General features: G+C 31.3%; 1 protein-coding gene across 2 annotated transcripts in view; it reads right to left on the bottom strand.

Moving 5' to 3' along the window:
* nAChRalpha4 (nicotinic acetylcholine receptor alpha4) overlaps nt 1-19473 on the bottom strand; it is a 118546-nt gene that overhangs the window by 83698 nt on the left and 15375 nt on the right. The window lies entirely within an intron of this gene.

The following is a 19473-nucleotide window of genomic DNA, read 5'->3' as shown; positions in this document are numbered from 1 at the left end:
AGATTCAGCCTGTTAGAGGCGGTTTATTCACTTCGAAATAAACACATTGTTCGTAGATGAACTTTAATTTCCCGTTCATTTCTGGAATGAAGATACTTTAAATTAGTTTCGACTATTTGCGAAGCGAGTTTTTGTTTGCTTTACGATATAACCGCGCACTTCGTAGAGAACAGTTTCTAGAATAATGGAGAAAACCAGAATAGTCTACTAACTTGATGCATCACTAAAATTTAAGTTTTCGTATCTTGAAATGTTGTCGAAACTTTGATTTGATTGATTCTATAAACATGTGAAACAATTTGAGGCAGAAGGTGGTCTTAGTGTGAGATAAATATCTTGAAAGCTGTAAGAGTTAAAAAAGTTCAACCCTCACAAAGGTAGAATATCGTTTGAGCTTGTCCACCCTGTATGTGACTTTAATTAACTACCACTGTGATTTAAATGGGTTGACTGATAATAACTCTGTACAAAGGCTTTATAATAAACACATTTCAAACCAGCTTTCAAATGGATTTGTAAAATCAACCCTTTCAAAGTCCTGTGGCTAAATTACTAGTCTGGTTAAATTTCATGGACTTTCTTCATATAATATTTGGACATTTAAAACGGTCACACTTTTTTAAAGTAACTTTATTTCGTCTGAACCTAACTCCGTTATTTAAGAAGCTACCAAAAAATGCAATTAAACAAAGTTGGTAGGAAATTTCATCTTCTACAAGATTGTATTAAAATGTTTTTTCCCTTAAGGGCCTCTATAAAGAGTTACATGGCAAAAAGTGACAGGGTGTATCAGAATGTTTTTTTTTATAAATAGGCTTATATAACTTCACTTTCAATGTAATAAAGTTAAAATGTGAATCTTGTTTATTTTTTCTTGTATTCTTTCAATATTTCTACATCCTCAAGAGGCCTAATAAAAAATCTTATTTAAATGACTTATTGCATTTTCGTATATCTGTTTCCTGATGATTTAAAGTATATTTCTTGTTGTTCCGCTTCAAACCGCCTTCAAAAATTTACCGCCGGGTGCTTTTCTCTCTGAATTCTGAATCAAAGCTGAATAAAACAAGGTTGAAACAATCAGATCAATAACCACGTCGATCAACAATAATGAAAATGTATACGTTCTTTTAAGTATATTAAAAGCGATTGACGAAGCCTGAGGAAAGAATTTATTCGTTTTCTTCACGATAAATTCTCGACCGACATACGATGCACGCCAATTTTATCTATATCGGTAAAATGAATTCGGATGTTGCCGAAGGCAAGAAAATAGGAAATATTTTTACTGGTTGGTCCGTAAGACTGATTGTGAGCAGCGTTTCGTTTGAACTCGACACAATCCCTCTTTCTCCGGTGAAATGGCTCCGAAAGACATTTGGAACGTGTATATACGCACTCTAGGAGAAAACGGAAAGTTGCCTAATTGAATTCCAAGTTCTGGTCGATGGCAATACCACTCTTTGTAAATAGTTACACAAACTGGAAATTAGTTTAGAACCGAAACTTTGAATGTTTCAGTTGGACCAACAAGCAAAACAATATTTGTTAATGTAAGGACAGGAACCAACCTGAGTTTAACATAATTTACCTTTTTAGCAGCATCATTCATCAAATTTTGACGGGGTACATTAACATTTACTAAATTCGCTCACAAAATAATTTAACCTACAAAGAGGACAAACCGCAAACATGGGCATTAGCAACATGTCGGACCGTTTATCGTGCTGTCGGCAAAGTATGACTATACCAACACAAAAAAAATACCTATTCCTGCAGTGACAGTTTTCGCTTTCCTGGTTGCGCATAATTGCAAAGTGTATGACACACCGCTATTTGTTTTTGCGGTTTGTTTAATTATTAACCTAATGAGAGTCAATCAATAGTGGTTTCCTTCATCCTTTTGACCAATATACAGTTTGCTGTTAAATTTTCATTCAAATAAATTATAATTAACTTTTACTGTGTTGTTAATTGTTAATCTCCTGGCCAACTTGTATAAGTTAACTAGGGATAATTTGTAAACAAGTGTCTACAGGGTGTCCCACGACGAAAGACATCGATTGATATTGGAAAAAGTATAAATAGGAGAGTTTTGAAAATGCGGGATCTGTGAAGAGAAAAGCTATTAAAACAAAACCAATCCTTAATAATACAAATGTAGAAATTGAAATTTTGGGCTATTTTGTTGCAAATCCAACTTCGTCAATAAGACAAGTTTCCGTAGAATCAGGCATATCTAATAACTCAATTCAGAAGATCCTGAAGAAACATAAATTTCACCCTTTTTCATTTAAATTAGTGCAACACTTAAAAAAGTTTGACTTTCCAAAGAGAGTGGTTTTTATTGAGTTTTTGCTGACTAGTCACTATGGAGAAGAATTGTTTTTGAATAATATTATTTAGAGCGACGAGGCCAAATTCACTAAAAATGGAATGTTCAATAGACATAAATTCAGACGTAATTAGAGAGAGAAATTTTCAAGAAATCTGGAGTTTTAATAATAAAAAATGTTTATTCTCAATAAAACGAAATGGGTTGGATTTAGGTATAGGCAAGTAAATTAAAACGTATAGTAATTTTTAATGCTCAAAATAATTCCGTCATAAAAAATGTGTGTTTCTATTTAAAAAACTTGAAATTTTTAATTTTTTTTAGTGGCGAGTTTTTGATTTTTTTTGACGACCCTGTATACAAATGAGTCATTACGCACCCTCAGTTTAATAAAATGATCCTTTATTTACAATAACCCAAAGTTTCATTGCAAAATGAAATACGGTTTTGACAGAGTATAAAAATATGTTGAGCGTTGCAACTGTCACTTTTTTGAAAAAACATCAAATATTTCGAAAACGGCTAGAGATAGGCATAGGGCATTGTACACAAAAGTTGGTCAAAATTTTGTGAGGAATCCAAATATGTAATAATATATAGGGTGTTCTATTTAAAATAAGAAAGTTGTGATCGACTTCCGGTATAAACGGAAGTGCAACCATCTTGAAAATATTTTAGTTAGTATGGGCATGCCCACATCAGTATTCTGCCAAATTTTCAAAACTCTCCTATTTATACTTTTTCCAATATCAATCGATGTGAAAAAAAAAACATCCTGTTTATTATTGTATTTTTTAATAATCGACTTTCCGATTTCAAATAACGTTTCCTAAGTAAGAAAAACTACCGATAGGTTAAGTTAGGTTATGATCATCAATCGTTGTCTTTTGTCGTGAGACACCCAGTATTTATTGTACGCAACAGTATCACGTGACAAACTGTCAAATATCACTTGCGCGTCAACCCTGGCATCAACAGGAAGAGATATTGGTAAATCAACTAATTTAAATTTTAATATTAACACAAAATACAGTATTTTAGTAACTTTTTTCAGCACAATTCATAATTAAACTTAAAAGGTCTAAACCAATAAAACTTTAATAGGGTCATAAATACGAATTCAGCCATCCTAATCAGGGAATTATCCTTCATAAAATAATACTTTTGTAGGAATTATTGCTTTTGAAACTTTAGAAGGGTCTTAATTTGCTCTTTTATGAGAGTAATGCGTTTTTTAAATGTTAATTTAATATTATCGTGTCAGAAATCAATTTTAAGGTTTTAGTTGGTTACAAACTAGTGCAATAGTACTTTGGTTTATACCCAAATGTACGAAGGCGTAGAAAAGCCACAAACATTTTTTATTCTTAAATTCCTCGGAATTTAGTTAAATTCCGACTTCCAACTCAGAATTTACATTGTCACATTGCAAAAGCTCTTCAAACCAAATTAGACAAAATTTTTCAGTTTGGCAACATTGCAAACATTCTTCGAAGCAAATTAGAAAAATTTGTTAACTTTGGCTACATTGCAAACACACTTCAAAGAAATTAGCCGGACTTGTCAGTTCGGTTACATTACAAACACTCTTCGAACCAAAATTGTAGAATTTGTTAGTTTGATAACATTGCAATGACACTTTTGAACCAAATTACCAAATTTAGTCAGTTAGGCAACATTGCAAACAGTTTTCGATCTAAATTAGGAGAGTTTGTTAATTTGGAAACATTGCAAGCAAACACACTTCAAAGAAATTAGTTGAACTTGTCAGTTTGGACAAATTGGAAACACTCTTCAAACCAAAATTGTAGAATTTGTCAGTTTGATAACATTGCATATACTCTTCAACCCAAATTAGTAAAATTAGTCAGTTTGGCAACATTGCAAACACTCTTTGATCTTAATTAGTAGAATTTGTTAATTTGTCAACATTGCAAAAATACTCTTCGAACCAAAATAGTAGAATTTGTCAGTTTGACAACATTGCAACTAAATTCCGAGTTTGAAGACGGAATTTAGTTAATTTCTGAGTTTGAAGTAAAAATTTAAGAAAAATAACGTCTGTGGCCCTTCTACGCCTTCGTACAAATGTCAATGAAAGTTTGTTATATTTGATTCTTATAGAAAAATGTACTCAATTTATTGCAAGTAAAAACTTATAAGCATTCTGCATTTTTCAGTGATATAGAATTTGTGTATGCAAGATTAGGCATAACCATACATTTTATCACTGGAGATTATGTATGAAACATTAATTCAAAAACAATGTCGGATATTATTAATAGGTTGTAAGTAAGGGCGGAAGGTGGGCCGTCAATCATGCAACTGAGCGGTTAGAAACTAGGCGGATATGCAAAACGCGCACGCCATTCTGGTTACACTAATTGCTTTATAGCTGTTCCATAAAGTAATTGTTTATGTTGATGGATTTTGAAACAACACAGAAACGTGACAAGCGGATTAGGTCACTCTGGTATCTGACATTCCTTCATTAGCCAATTCAAACAAAAAATTCATTGAAATAATAATTCTAGAACAGTCACAACTAAATCATCAAAGAGCAAAAGTGCATAAACCAATTTGACATCGATCTTATTTCCCCACACCCTTTTCATTCCAAATTCCTTCGTGATTTATGTTCTGGTGATAAGATGTAGAGGTGAGAGAAGTGGCGTAATTATGAAAACAGGCACCCGTTAATAATTTATTTAAATTACGCACACAGTGATTTATGCTAGGCCGTGTTTGCCTCAAGTAAGGCTCCTGGTTACCATTTATCTTGAAGTTGTTAGGCGAGTATCCATCATTTGTTACACCACCGTCCATTTCCTTTTTTTTTATCAAAAGAAAGCCAAAATTGGTTACGTTTTACATTATTTATATTGTGTGGGAACAACTGATGATGTTTTTTTGTACTAAACCTGATTTTAGCATCAACTTAGCAGGCTTTACTTGAAAAGTGCATACTTCGTATCAACAACCTGAAAATGAGCAACAGATTGACTGTCTAGGAGTAAAAAATGTTTTCAACCTTATACCTGACGTGATAACATGAAATCAAGTAATAACCCAAAGTTTCTTTGAAATTCATCGTACGTTAATACTTTTCCAATAATAGTTTTAACATCTATCGACTGAATAAAACCAGTTCCACATTGTAACAAATCAACGAAAAGAAACAATTTTTAAACAGAATATAATTTTTTTACAAAGTTTTTTATAACCTCCCTTATTCGGTAGCTTTTGTGAATTAATATCAAGTTAGTAGATAATAGTATATTATTCAACAAGCAAGTAATGATAGCTATTACTCACGAAGATGAACTTTCGGGCAAGTTATCAAATGAGTAATAGCCATTACATGCGAGTACACACTTTTTCTACGACTCTCTATGGTATTGTTGACACATGAATTAAAATATCATCTGCTGTCAACGTGACCATAGTCGACAATTTGACAGCTATTCCAAAAATCAAAGTAAATGTACGTAACGATGTAATAAAAAATTAAATCAAGATTATTTTTAATTTGACAAATAAACAAGCAAACGTTCACAAACGTTACATTCAAAGCATTTATGTTTCTATTAGACTTTTACGTCACTCCATTTTACTTTGATTTTTACTATATAATATCGGTGGTACGCGCGGGTGGACTGAACCCGTGAGTAATGATTCATTCAGTCTGTCAAAATAGAAGGTTTTCTTACTGCTGGATAGGTAATGCGTGTTATTATCTATTTAAAACTAATAAATATCAAGCATAACTTCAGTAACAGTTTTCGCTCTCCTCGTTCACCATAATTGGAAGGTGTATGACACACCGATATTTGTTTAAAGATTTAAATTGTTAAATTGCTTCCTAAAAAACATCTGGAGTGTAAAAATTGATGTGACTGACCTAAGTGACAATGACAAGTTCTGTCATATTTTTTATTAATTTGTCTTGACGACACGTTTTAAGAATAAAGCCCCCACTTCAAAAAACCATTGTAGTAGCAGTTGGTTCATACTGTTTAGAGTGTATATTTGTGATTTGTTTTATTCGTACTAATTAAATCGATTCAATTCAGAGTTAAGTATCTGTCGGTTTCTAAAGCACTCGACTTAGAAGTGAACGTGACCATTTAATATTCGCTAAACATCGAATCGATACAGCATGCAATTTTCAAACAGGGCACATACGTGCATGCATCACCGTGTAAACTATCTATACAATGGTGCAAGTTTCATTAAATTGCCTGGTACTTTATTTTCATTTAAAGCTTTTATCTTCAGGTGTTTTAACACTATCGGACGTCCGTATTAGCGTACAAAGTTTCGTCTTGCGGAAACTTTTGATTTTAGTCGCGGCTGAAGTTGATTAACTGAGCATTTTTGATGGGCCGTTTTAAGTTTCGTTCGGCGGATCGCGTTTCCGTATAGTCTTTATAATCTCAGAGATTTACGCTCGAAATTTATAACGAACAGTTCCGGTATGCGGTTTCGCTTTAGAGATTACGTATACGTACCTAATCCCACCTATGCGGGGTATCAAATATACATTTTAATGTTATTCATCCGCTAACGAATAATGTAAACAGAGGCTGGCAGTCTGTCAGTCACTAATTATTAAATCTGCATAAACTAGCTACTCTCTCCCTTATATTTTCTTTACACTTCCAACTCGATTAACTAGTTAAAACGTTCGACTCTAATCCAGATTATCTAGCTCAATCTTGATGCACTTCTAAGTATTAAGCTTAGTTTGTATGCTGTTAAAACCTTACTTACGCATAAATGAAGATGCTATCGTAAGCAAAATTTGCTGTAATGATACCAAACTTACGCCATTAATATAACATTAAGATTTTGATGCCAAAAAGCTTTTCTGTACTTCTAATATACTGAAATTGTAGCATTTTGCTTTGTTTGTTTACCTTATTAGTAAGGAAATCTGGTTGTTTCAGTGCAAATTATAATATAAAATTGTTTCAGATTTACAAAAAAAATCACTGTTTTACCTTTTCTGCTACTACTATGCATTTAAACTCCCTTGAAAGCTTACAAATTTATTTGTTATCCATTTGAAATTCTGTTGTTTATAGGAAAGATTTGTTAAATGAATAACACATCTAGCGTGCACCATTTTCAAAAAAATGTCGGTCTAAAATTTAAAAAATGTATCCGTAAAATGTAACTTTGAGGAAAATGACTTACACATACCTATCTTAGTAAGATAGTCAAAGTCAAAATTCCTTTTCTGATTTTCTTCGAGCAAAAAAAAAGTGAAAATTTTAGTTAGGTAGTTTCTTAATTTTAAATTATTTAAAAAAAATTACTTATTCTACTTTAAATTAGTATTTTCAAATAGCTTTTTGAAAAACTAAGAAAGGAATGTGCAACTCATTTTGCTCGGTATTTAAAGATTTACAAATTTCTAAATGAAGAAAATTTCTATTTTTAGTCGTCATTTTCATGAAAACTGCCTACGTAAGATTAGTCATTATTATAACAAATATTTTTTAGACTCATTGGAACGATTCCAAAATTCTATAAAATACCGGGTGTTCAACTTAAAAAATTACAACTTTTACCAACCTATTCCCAAAATTTCAGATGCTAGTCCTGTATAATTTATAAGTAATATTTTATTAAATTATCTCAAAAACCTATAGAAGTTGTGTCTGTTTTATCTCTAGGTAGTCTAATAGTATACCGGGTGTCCCAAATTTGAGTAACAAACCAATATTTTGTGAAGTTTGTTAAACATGAGTATAACATTTTTTATTCGATATTTGGATTCTATATCAAAATCTAGGTCTACTTGATGTCAAATATCTATATCGATATTCAAGTGTTTCCACTTCAGCAGCTTTTTTTATTGACTGAATTTTGGCAAATCCTCTTAAACTGTCCAAAATCTTGTAGAAATCAAATCTGCGATAATTTGACAAATTGAAAAATAAGGGCAAAATTCAATCAATCAAAAAAGCCTGCTGGAACGGAAACAGTTGAATATTTCTATATAATCTATTAGTATACAGTGTGTCCTAAATTTGAGCAACAAACCAAATTTTGTATATGAAATAGGCCTAGAATTTGACGTAGAATTCAAATTTTGAAAACAAATTTGTCATCACAGGTTTGCGGGTTTCGCGACAGTTTGCTACTTTTTCGAGATATTAAGAATGATGTCAGCATAATTTTCATGACTATTTTTGTTTTTAAGATAGAATTAAGAAAAATTAATTTTGAGTTATCTGAAATATTTGGATGGATTCTTATAAATATTTTTAAATATTTGTGAGTACATATTTTATTTATATTTTTAATAGAATATCCAGTATATTATGTATTTATTTTCATTACGTTTAATGTAGACTTCAAAAATATATATTAGTAGAATTTAAAACTTAAAAACAATGCTTGTATTTTGATTAATTTATTTAAAATTTTCACTTTTTTTTCAATTTTAAATATGAATTTTAGTTTTGTTCAGTAAACCGAGTAAAAATCTAATAGTTTTTAGACAATTATTTCAAAATAGAGTAATGAATAACACCCGAAATCAAAATATAAGAAAATTATAACTTAAACTGTTACAACTTTAAAATTACTCTGAATTTAGAATAATTAAACATTTTTGTTTTATAAAATTTACTTGCAGGTAAGGTGGTATTTCCAAAAAAGCGCGAAAATCAAACAACATTTTCTTGTATGAAACAAAAATTACATACAAATATATATTTTTGAAAAATCCACAATAAGCCTAATAAAAATAAAAATGTACAGGGTTTTCCATTAGAAAAACACATATGTGTGTATCGTAATAAAAAAACAAACTAGACTAGAAAAAACTGACTACAACACTGTGGAAAAATATAAGAATCCGTTTTAACGTTTTCAAAAAGTTTAAATATATCTGAGATACGGAGGATACCTAAAAAGTGATATTTATTAATTTTCTCTTGTGTTAAAAACAGACTGTCGGTACCTTGTACATGTTGTGGGGCACCTGTACTTGTACATGGGACAACATAACCAAACAAATATGAATTTCTAAGTAAAAATACAATTATACTAAAAAAATCCCATTGTTTTTGCTTTGCATAATTTAATTATAAAATACTTTTTCAACAAAAATCCTCAGCATCCTAACCCTTAAATCAAACAATCATTTTAAGTACTTTGTAAATAGAAAGCTTTCAGTTTTCAATTTGACCATTTTGTTTTTTCATTTTTCCGAGCTGAAACAAAAGCATTTCGAATTCAACTTCGCATTGTAACACACAATTAATGAGTCGGTGCAAACAACTTCCGAATGTGCAGCTTACTTTAGGGTCGATCGCACTTTGCACGGAACTGTCAATGATTTACAGCGCCATCCACGAGCAACTCGTTACAAATCGTAAACAGGCCCTTAGATTCATTTGTTTTCATCCTGGAGAGAAATTATGCTTTTTTACAGGGTGACACTTGTACCAGATTAAAACCGGGTTTTTTTTAATGGATTTGGAAGTGAATCTAAGTTGATAAGTCTGTTTAGACTATATAGTGTTAATCGATCAACTATTTAATAAACGCCAGAATAAATCGAGTAAAAAAATATAAGCGCATAAGACAGTTTCACCCTGTATTCCTGATAGGAAAATTCGCCGTGTTCAGTGGTCGGAAAGCCTTGATTTATTCTTTTGACCTAAATTCTAGTTTCAATGCACTTTTAAAATTTATGAATCGCTTCTCTGCATGGAAAACGATTAAAAACACACTACCATTCTTGTTTTCGTTAGTTTTTGCTTTCCAAACTGAAAACCTATGTTGCTGTCAACTTATTTCTTTTTTACTGAACACACTTTAATTATTTTCAAATTTTCAATTTCAAGTAATGCAGTCGGTTTAATATTATGCAACTTTCTTTTCCATTTTACCGTCACTTCATTCCGATAAAGCTTAGACAACATCTTTTAAATTCCGGATGGCGCGCTTTGTGAAGGGCTCCAATTTCTCGTCAGTCTTATCATTAAATTGAAATTTCGTTTGATGCTATCAGTCAAAAGGATTATCAAGGAAGAAGTTTCTGCGCTGCCATTGGTCCATGTTATAATAATAATTATAAGGCTTTTGATGTGATAGTAATTAAGTTTTACAACCAGTAATTAATTGTTTTAAGGCTGTGATACTAATCTAATTTATATGGAGTTGTTCAGACCTGCTGATATACAATGTTTTTTAAAATTTTCTTAAAATATGGCAGGCAATTTGTTTGCAGTTTCAAATGGTGTGTCAAAGCTAGTAAAAAGTCAGTAAAATATCAATATTTTAAACGAAATATGATAAACTTTGCTAATTTATAATTTTAATGAAAATATACAGGTTTCTCGGAAACGGTAAAAGATAGGAAAAAAGTTCACCTGTCAGCAATATGTCTAATGACAACTTTATGTGCAAATATCTCGAAATTGGTACGAGATCGAGCGTCTTATGTGGGGTGTCCAGTTTTAAATGTCAATAATTCACCAATCCATAGCCAATTAAAAAATAAGTTGACATTCATTATTTCATTTTCCTGAAAAGTGCTTCCTAAGGAAAATACAGTCCTTCAAATTTCTGTTTCAAAAATCGTTTTTTTTTTGTCATAACTGTCAGACCGTTGGAGCAATATTGATCAAATTTGGAACAAGCACTTTATTACACGTTATTACGGTCAAAGAACCAAAACTAACCCAACCCAACTTAAAAATTGTCTTGGAAACGGAAAATTCACATAAGAAGTTTAAAAAATATTATTGTAGCCAGTTTTCATAGTTTCCAGACAAACTAAAAGACTTTAGTTTTGAAAATTGAATTAGAAAAGATAAAAATTACAGAAGCTTAAAAATTGTGTTTGTAACCAGTTTTCATGTAAATCGAGAGACTTTAATACTGAAAATTGACGTAGACATAAAAACTACTTTTTCAAGAATTTGTTACAACAAATTCATACATTTAAACCTTAAAAATTGACTTGAACCCCAAAATGTGACTGAACTAATGAAAAGTGACATCAGAAGCTTAAAATTTGCATTTGGAGTAAGTTTTCATAATTTTAAGACAAGTTTCAATAGTTTAGTCTTGAAAATAGTCTTAGATGCAGGACATTAACATTAGATTCATGAAAATTGTCTTGAAAACGAACTTTTCGTGCTTTTTACTTTGCTTTTCATTTTCTTCGAATTCTGGACTATTTTTAGTGCTTCAAAACTGCTTTCAGCTTGGAAAATCGAGTTTCAAGACTATCTTCACCAAGTTATTGACATAGCAAACTTAAAAAACAATTTTTACATTCTTCATAGACTTAAAATAGCATTTCAAGCTCTGTCACTATTAAATCGACTTCTAGACCCCTCAGTGCTAAAAATTCGGGTTTTTGTTAATAAACTAGACCGTTTTTAGTGTTTTAAGGCTGTTTTCAGTGCCTCAAATCGAGTTTCAAGACTATCTTTACAAAGTTTTTGACTTATCAGGCCTAAAAGCCAGTGTGTCCACTGACCATAGTTTTAAAAATGTTATTTCAAGCTTCTTCACTATTAAATTGACTTCTACACTCATAGGTGCAATAAATTGTAGCATCTCTAAGAAATTCAGACTGTTTTTAGTGCTTTTTAAGACTGAAAAATCGAGTTTAAGACTATTTCCAAAAGTCATGTTTCTTCAGTAATAAAAGTAAAAAATTTTGGTACCAAATGCTACAATAACAGTCTTGAGAACTAAGTTTTAGATATAAAATAGTCCGAAAATTTAATTTACTTCTTGACTTGTTGAAAGTTGAAGAAAATTGAGTTGCACACCAATTAAAGTCTTGAAAATATACTTTTGGACTCTCTTTAGTCCTAGTAAAGTCAGTTCTAGCATTAAAAGTCAACTTTTATATTATTTTTAGTAGTAAAAAATGAGTTTCATGCACAATACACTTTGTCTTGATTTCCGGACTTTTTTTAGTTCTTGAATGCCAGTTTCAGACACTCAACCAGGATGGCAGTCTGAAAAAGCGAATCATAAGACCATTCCTAGTAGTAAAAAAGTTTTTAGACTATTCAGTACAAATTTGGACTTTCACAAGTCTTGGATGTTCAGTTTTAAACTATAAAACGATATACGATAACATATCCTTTTCTAATGGCAAGGGAAATCGATAAAAGTTCAAATAAAAAATCAACAATCTTTGAAAAATTGGAAAAATTACATTTTTGGTCAAAAGTGCGATTTTGGCAACTTTTTATTTTGCCCCATAAGACAGCAAACGACATATTTATTCCTAAGAACCTTAAAATAGTTAATAAACCTTTGAACCCTTCGAAAATTGGAAAAATGCCATTTTTTGTAAAATTTTAAAATTTTTTTTCCTTCAAAAGGGTTTCAATGTACAAAAAGGTTCATAAATATACCAAAGGTTAAATAAGCACAAAAAAAAACAGTAAAACAGAAACAGTAAAATCACTTTAGAAAACTGATAAACTGGTTCGAACTGGTCGTCTCTAATTTTCTGAACTATTGGTAGTTAAACAACAGTAGTGAATGAATTTTTGGTCACGTGACCTATACTTACTACAATTTTTGCCTTGTAAAATCGAATTTTGCACATATTTGCAGTTTAATTTATATTCTTATGGTCACGTGACTATTTTTGACTAATATCGCCATGCCTTTACAGTGTTATCAGCTCAAAAATTGCATTTTCAAAATCACGTGACATGTATTTTTTAATTTAAACTTTTACCACTGTCCAAATTTGATTTAACAAATTTTCACAACTACCTTTTTTATGGTCACGTGACTGTTTTTTTGACTAGTGCAACTTTGCCTATACAGGGTGGTCCAATTTGCTTGTTTTTATATGGTAACTGCCAGAACAAACGCCTTTTTGATTTTTAAATTTCTTAATGGTTCTGGCAATTTCCTTTTAAAAACAAGCAAATTAGGCCACCCTGTACAGGGATGCCAGATCAAAAATTACCATTTTTTGGTTGAGTGACTTGTATTTTACAATTTTTGCCTTCATAACTGCTTAAATGGGATTTTGAACATTTTTGTAATTCAGGCTACCTTTATATGGTCACTCTTTCTGTTTTTGATACTATTTTGAAGATTTTTGATGTGTGACAATGAGTTCATCGGGTTGAATTATGATACAAGTAAGTAATTTAAAGGTATAATTTTTTTACACAAAACTAAAGCTCTTCTTGACAAGGGCTAGCGAATAATAATTCCTCTCAATTTAGTTACAAATTTATGAATTTTTTTTATTATTATTTATTAACTCTACGTAACTAAACATTTACTTTGCCAAGTTGGGAAAATATGTGATCGATTATGTTAGAAGGTGGCTTCGACAAACAGAAGACTAAAAATTCGTTTCCTGTTCGAGGACCCTCAAAAAGTGACACCTCGGGATGCAGTCCAAAATCGATAACTTGGTATAAGGGCAATTGAGAGATGGGAGATATCGCAGTCTCGCGCTTGTTTGATTGTGGAATTATCGGTCTGTATTGTTCCTGTGTGCGTCCCTAAGGACAAAAGACGGGAATTCTTTTTACTTGAAAAGCTTCGGATGGCTTGTAGAGATTCATTGACATTTAATGGGTCTGAACCAAACATGAAGCACTTAATTGATTAAAAATTTGACTATCTTAAGAATCAGTTAGGAAGTGAATAATGAGTATTTTTTTCAGCTTGTCAACTGTCCGATATTTTTCATGTTTCGCAGTGGCACTGTGTTAACCTGGTTATTTCACCCTCTTAACAGCTGCCCACTTATAAATTAAAACCAAAAATTAAATTACCGCCATAATAATAATTAAGCCATATTCTTATCTGCAGGCTTACCAGAATGTCCTTAATTCATAATTTACACGTTAATGAGTTGTCTGTATCTCCCTTAATCACCCCGTACTTTTTTAACGACCGTAATAATTACTTACTGAACACGGAGCCAACTCTACCTTTTTAAACAGAATTTCAGCCAAAAATCTATAATAATCCGAAAAGATAAAACTACCTTAAATATTCTGAGGTATATGCAGAAAATATCCCCATTCCAAACCTGTGCCCTGGGCAATTCACCATATTAATACAGGGACTTGAAACCCACTCGGTTTTACATTTCAAAGCGGTTAAGCACTTATATTTGCTAAATTATGGAAGATTAGATTTCATTATTTCCCACCGTTTTGAAAGCCCGCGCTCGCTTCTGCTTTAGGGCCGTTTTGTCATTTTGTTTCGAGTATAATCACTGGGAAAGGGGGATGTTTACTGTCATTCATCCCGGAATTGAGCCATTAAACTTTGCCTGTCTTCGTATCTACGCAGAAATGTCGTATTGATAACTTGAAACAATTGCTCTCGACGTTTTTAATAGTTTTTTTCATCGAAGGTGTTGAAGAATAGCTATTTATGTTACCAGGAAAAAATTTCGTTTGTGAGCATGTGTCTCAGTTATTTTGATATCTACAGAGTGACTATGTTTTAATATAACTACATTTATTATATCAATTGATAGTTTGGAAAAATGGGTATTTGCTCTATTTTTATAGTCAGTGCCACTAAGCATAAAAATTGTGGAAATGATTGTGGATTGAAAATTTAAAGTTTTTAAATCACCCTGTATATAACGTGCAGTAAAAATTCCAATTTAAGAATATGTGTCTCAAAGTACACCCAGCTTAAAAAATTGTTTTTTGGCCACTCTGTAGTGGCATTTAATGGGCTTGTTTATTAAACATTTTTAATATTTCCACGACTTTAGCAGACAAAGGTTGGAATGTTTTTATCTTCTGACTTTTTTAACAGTAAAAAAAATTACTTTTGAGTACCAGGTATTGTCAAAAATATGTATCAATTTTTGAGTCAAAATATTCTTGGAAATTTTTCAAAAAATTACTGCATGACTAAATAGAAAAGTCAAAGATACGATTGTCAAATTTGTCATTGGCATTGTGAAATAACTTATAACGCATTATACAGGGTGATTCCAAAATTGGGGCTTTCCTTTCACCTGCGAATAGGGCTTCAAAAAATAGGGTTTTTTTTCGTTTGAAGCTTTTTTGAAATATGAACAATAACGAAGATACAGGGTGTATACTATCGACATTTTATAGCATTTTTTATCATCTTTTCAACGATATATAGATAATCTAGATTGGAGAACAAATTACAGCGCCACAATGCTTCAAACCTGGCAACATCGCTGCAAACTCACAAAAAGTGACACAATTTTCGAATTGAAATTTCTCAAAAACTGAAAAAGTTAGAAAATTTGCTTAACCGTCATTTTGTAGCATTTTTTATCCTCTTTCTATTGATATATAAAAAATCTAGATTGTAGTGCAAATTACAGCTTCACAATGCTTCAAACTTGGCAACAACGCTGCAAACTCACAAAAAGTGACACAATTTTCGAATTGAAATTTCTCAAAAACTAAAAAAGTTAGAAAATTCGCTCAACCGTCATTTTGTAACATTTTTTATCCTCTTTCTAATGATGTATAAAAAATCTAGATTGGAGTGCAAATTACAGCTTCAAACCTGGCAACAACGCTGAAAACTCACAAAAAGTGACACAATTTTCGAATTGAAATTTCTCAAAAACTGAAAAAGTTAGAAAATTTGCTCAACCGTCATTTTGTAACATTTTTTATCCTCTTTTTATTGATATATAAAAATCTAGATTGGAGTGCAAATTACAGCTTCACAATGCTTCAAACCTGGCAACAACGCTGCAAACTCACAAAAAGTGACACAATTTTCGAATTAAAATTTCTCAAAAACTAAAAAAGTTAGAAAATTTGCTCAACCGTCATTTTGTAACATTTTTCATCCTCTTTCTAATGATATATAAAAAATCTAGATTGGAGTGCAAATTGCAGCTTCACAAGGCTTCAAACCTGGCAACAACGCTGCAAACTCACAAAAAGTGACACAATTTTCGAATTGATATTTCTCAAAAACTAAAAAAGTTAGAAAATTTGCTCAACCGTCATTTTGTAACATTTTTCATCCTCTTTCTAATGATATATAAAAAATCTAGATTGGAGTGCAAATTACAGCTTCACAAGGCTTCAAACCTGGCAACAACGCTGCAAACTCACAAAAAGTGACACAATTTTCGAATTGATATTTCTCAAAAACTAAAAAAGTTAGAAAATTTGCTCAACCGTCATTTTGTAACATTTTTCATCCTCTTTCTAATGATATATAAAAAATCTAGATTGGAGTGCAAATTACAGCTTCACAATGCTTCAAACCTGGCAACAACGCGACAAACTCACAAAAAGTGACACAATTTTCGAATTAAAATTTCTCAAAAACTAAAATAGTTAGAAAATTCGCTCAACCGTCATTTTGTAACATTTTTTATCCTCTTTCTAATGATGTATAAAAAATCTAGATTGGAGTGCAAATTACAGCTTCAAACCTGGCAATAACGCTGCAAACTCACAAAAAGTGACACAATTTTCGAATTGAAATTTCTCAAAAACTAAAAAAGTTAGAAAATTCGCTCAACCGGCATTTTGTAAAATTTTTCATCCTCTTTCTAATGATATATAAAAAATCTAGATTGGAGTGCAAATTACAGCTTCACAAGGCTTCAAACCTGGCAACAACGCTGCAAACTCACAAAAAGTGACACAATTTTCGAATTGAAATTTCTCAAAAGATAAAAAAGTTAGAAAATTAAGAAAAAATTTTGTTAATGTGTGTTGATATGAAATAACCTGTCAGTTAGTTAAAATTAAGTTAAAGTTATTTTTTATTTTCGTTTTTTCAGTAAAACTTTGACACCCTGTATCTTCGTTATTGTTCACATTTCGAAAAAATTGTATTTAACCTTGAACCTTGGTTTTTGAAGCCCTATTCGCAGGTGAAAGAAAAGCCCCAACTTTGGAATCACTCATATATGAAAATGAGTATAATGAAAAAACTCAAAACATCTAGATTTATTATTCCTTTGACTTTATTAATATTGTACTCTCTGTTCAGTGACTTCTGGGCCCTAATTCTTTAAAGCAGGGAACAAAATTCCGAAGAGAAGTGTTCAGGTACTAAATTTTTGCCATTAGTAAGTAAAGACTGGAAATGCAAACATTTGTTCCATTTTTACCTGTTAAGTATCTAATAATTTGCCTTAAACCTACTAAGGTTTATTATGTTTTTCCTTATAGGACAGCACTATAGAAATGCGTTTTTTAGGACCGTAACTTTCATAATAAGAGCTCATTCCAGTAGGCACATAGTACCGAATTGCTTTCTATTTTCTCTAGAACAGAAACATACCAAGAAGAAATAACTAATTGAAGAAAATATGTATTTACATGTTTCCATATTTTTCCTTCAATAAAAACTACATAAAACTTTTTTACAAAATTGATAGCAAAAAGTGTTTTGTTTATGTGTTTAGTGTACGAGTACACTATAAAAACAGTCATCAACCTGGGACTGGTTATGGAGGTTCGTTCGAATTTTAATGGATCCAGGTCAGGTTTAGTGGGACCATTCGTCCGATTTGATGACTCCGGATATGTACTAAAAACGGTGGCCGTGTAATACGAAGGGCGTAAATAATTTACGGTTTATTGCTTTAATGCATCCGGGACATTCGCGAAAAATAATCTGACGTAATCTTCCCACGATATAAAACGAGCAAAACGCTAAAAATACACATAAACTTGATTTGATGGATGCGCCAAGTGCGATTGTTAAAGTAAGAATTTCGAAAATCGTAAAAAGTGAACAATATGGCTACTTTGAAATTTTTATTTCTGTACCTAATGTAGGGTCAGTTAAGTAATAAAACTAGTAATACCACTTTATTTAAGCTCGTAATTTCAATCAGAAGGTCACGGCAAAATTTCAATAGGGGAATAGTTAAACACATCTGGACAATTCTCGTTGGGATTAATAATTACTCAGAATGTGCATGCATGCGTTCAGAGACTACATTCATATGTCGACCACAGCTTTCTCATTGAAATTGGATGATGGGTCCTTTTAGTTCGTTATCATTTCAGGTATAGAGGTAAATATTTTTAATGTAAGTTTTAGCATAATAAAGTGCGTACAATACAAACTCATTGACGAAGATAATTGACCTCAATTATTTAGTACAATGTGTCCAAAGACAGCTTAAGTGAATTCTAATAGTGTAGAATAATAGATGAGTATTGTGTTAATAATAGGGCGTAAATGTGAATTCCAGTTCTATACAGTGAGCAGCAGGTTGGAACAAATTAATCTAAAAGCAAAAAGTTTAGTAATTTATACTTTTGTCTGCGGTTTTCTTAATAAAATCAATAAATCTTTCTATTTGTAAAAACTTATTTTTGGGTAACCCTGTATACTTTTTCTGCCTTATTCTCAACGTCCCTGGATATTTTTCAAAAGTTACAGTTTTTTTACTTAGCAAGAAGCTCAATTTGAAAAAATAAGTATTTTGTATAAGATTCTCATTTGAAACTGCCTTTACGAGATAATTGAGTAAAAGACCCCAAACTAAGAAGCTTAAAAAATAGTTTTGTAGCCAGTTTTCATAGTTTCCAGACAAATCGAAAGAATTTAGTTTCGAAGTAAGTTAGAATTCAGTAAATTTACTTTAAAACGGTGAAAATTGACTTGAGAGGCTTAAAAACAGGCTTAACTTTTTCAGATGAGTTGAAAAACTTTAATATTGAAAATTGACTTGTAGACATGAAAAATTACTTTCTCTAAAGTTTTTGACTACAAACTCACACTATTAAACCTTGAAAATTGATTTGGACACCATAAAGTGACTTTGAACCAATGAAAAGTGACATCAGAAGCTTAAAATTTGCATTTGAAGTAAGTTTCCATAATTTGGAAACACATTTCAATAATTTAGTCTTGAAAATAGTCTTAAATACAGAATATTGACATTACATTCATGAAAATTTACTTGAAGACTAACTTTTCAGGTTTTTTTACTTTTCATTTTCTTAGAACTGCTTTCAGCTTGGAAAAACAAGTTTCAAGGGTATCTTCACCAAGTTTTTGAAATAGCAGACTTAAAAAACAATTTTTACATTTTCCATAGGCATAAAAATGCCATTTCAAGCTTTGTCAGTCTTAAATTGACTTCTAGACACAAAATTCGAGTATTTCTTAAA

This window comes from Ips typographus, linkage group LG2 (assembly GCF_016097725.1).
Source record: "Ips typographus isolate SLU linkage group LG2, UJ_Ityp_2.0, whole genome shotgun sequence".
Classification (NCBI taxonomy): domain Eukaryota; kingdom Metazoa; phylum Arthropoda; class Insecta; order Coleoptera; family Curculionidae; genus Ips; species Ips typographus.
Note: the sequence above shows the minus strand (reverse complement) of the source record. Positions and strands in the feature narration are given on the sequence as shown.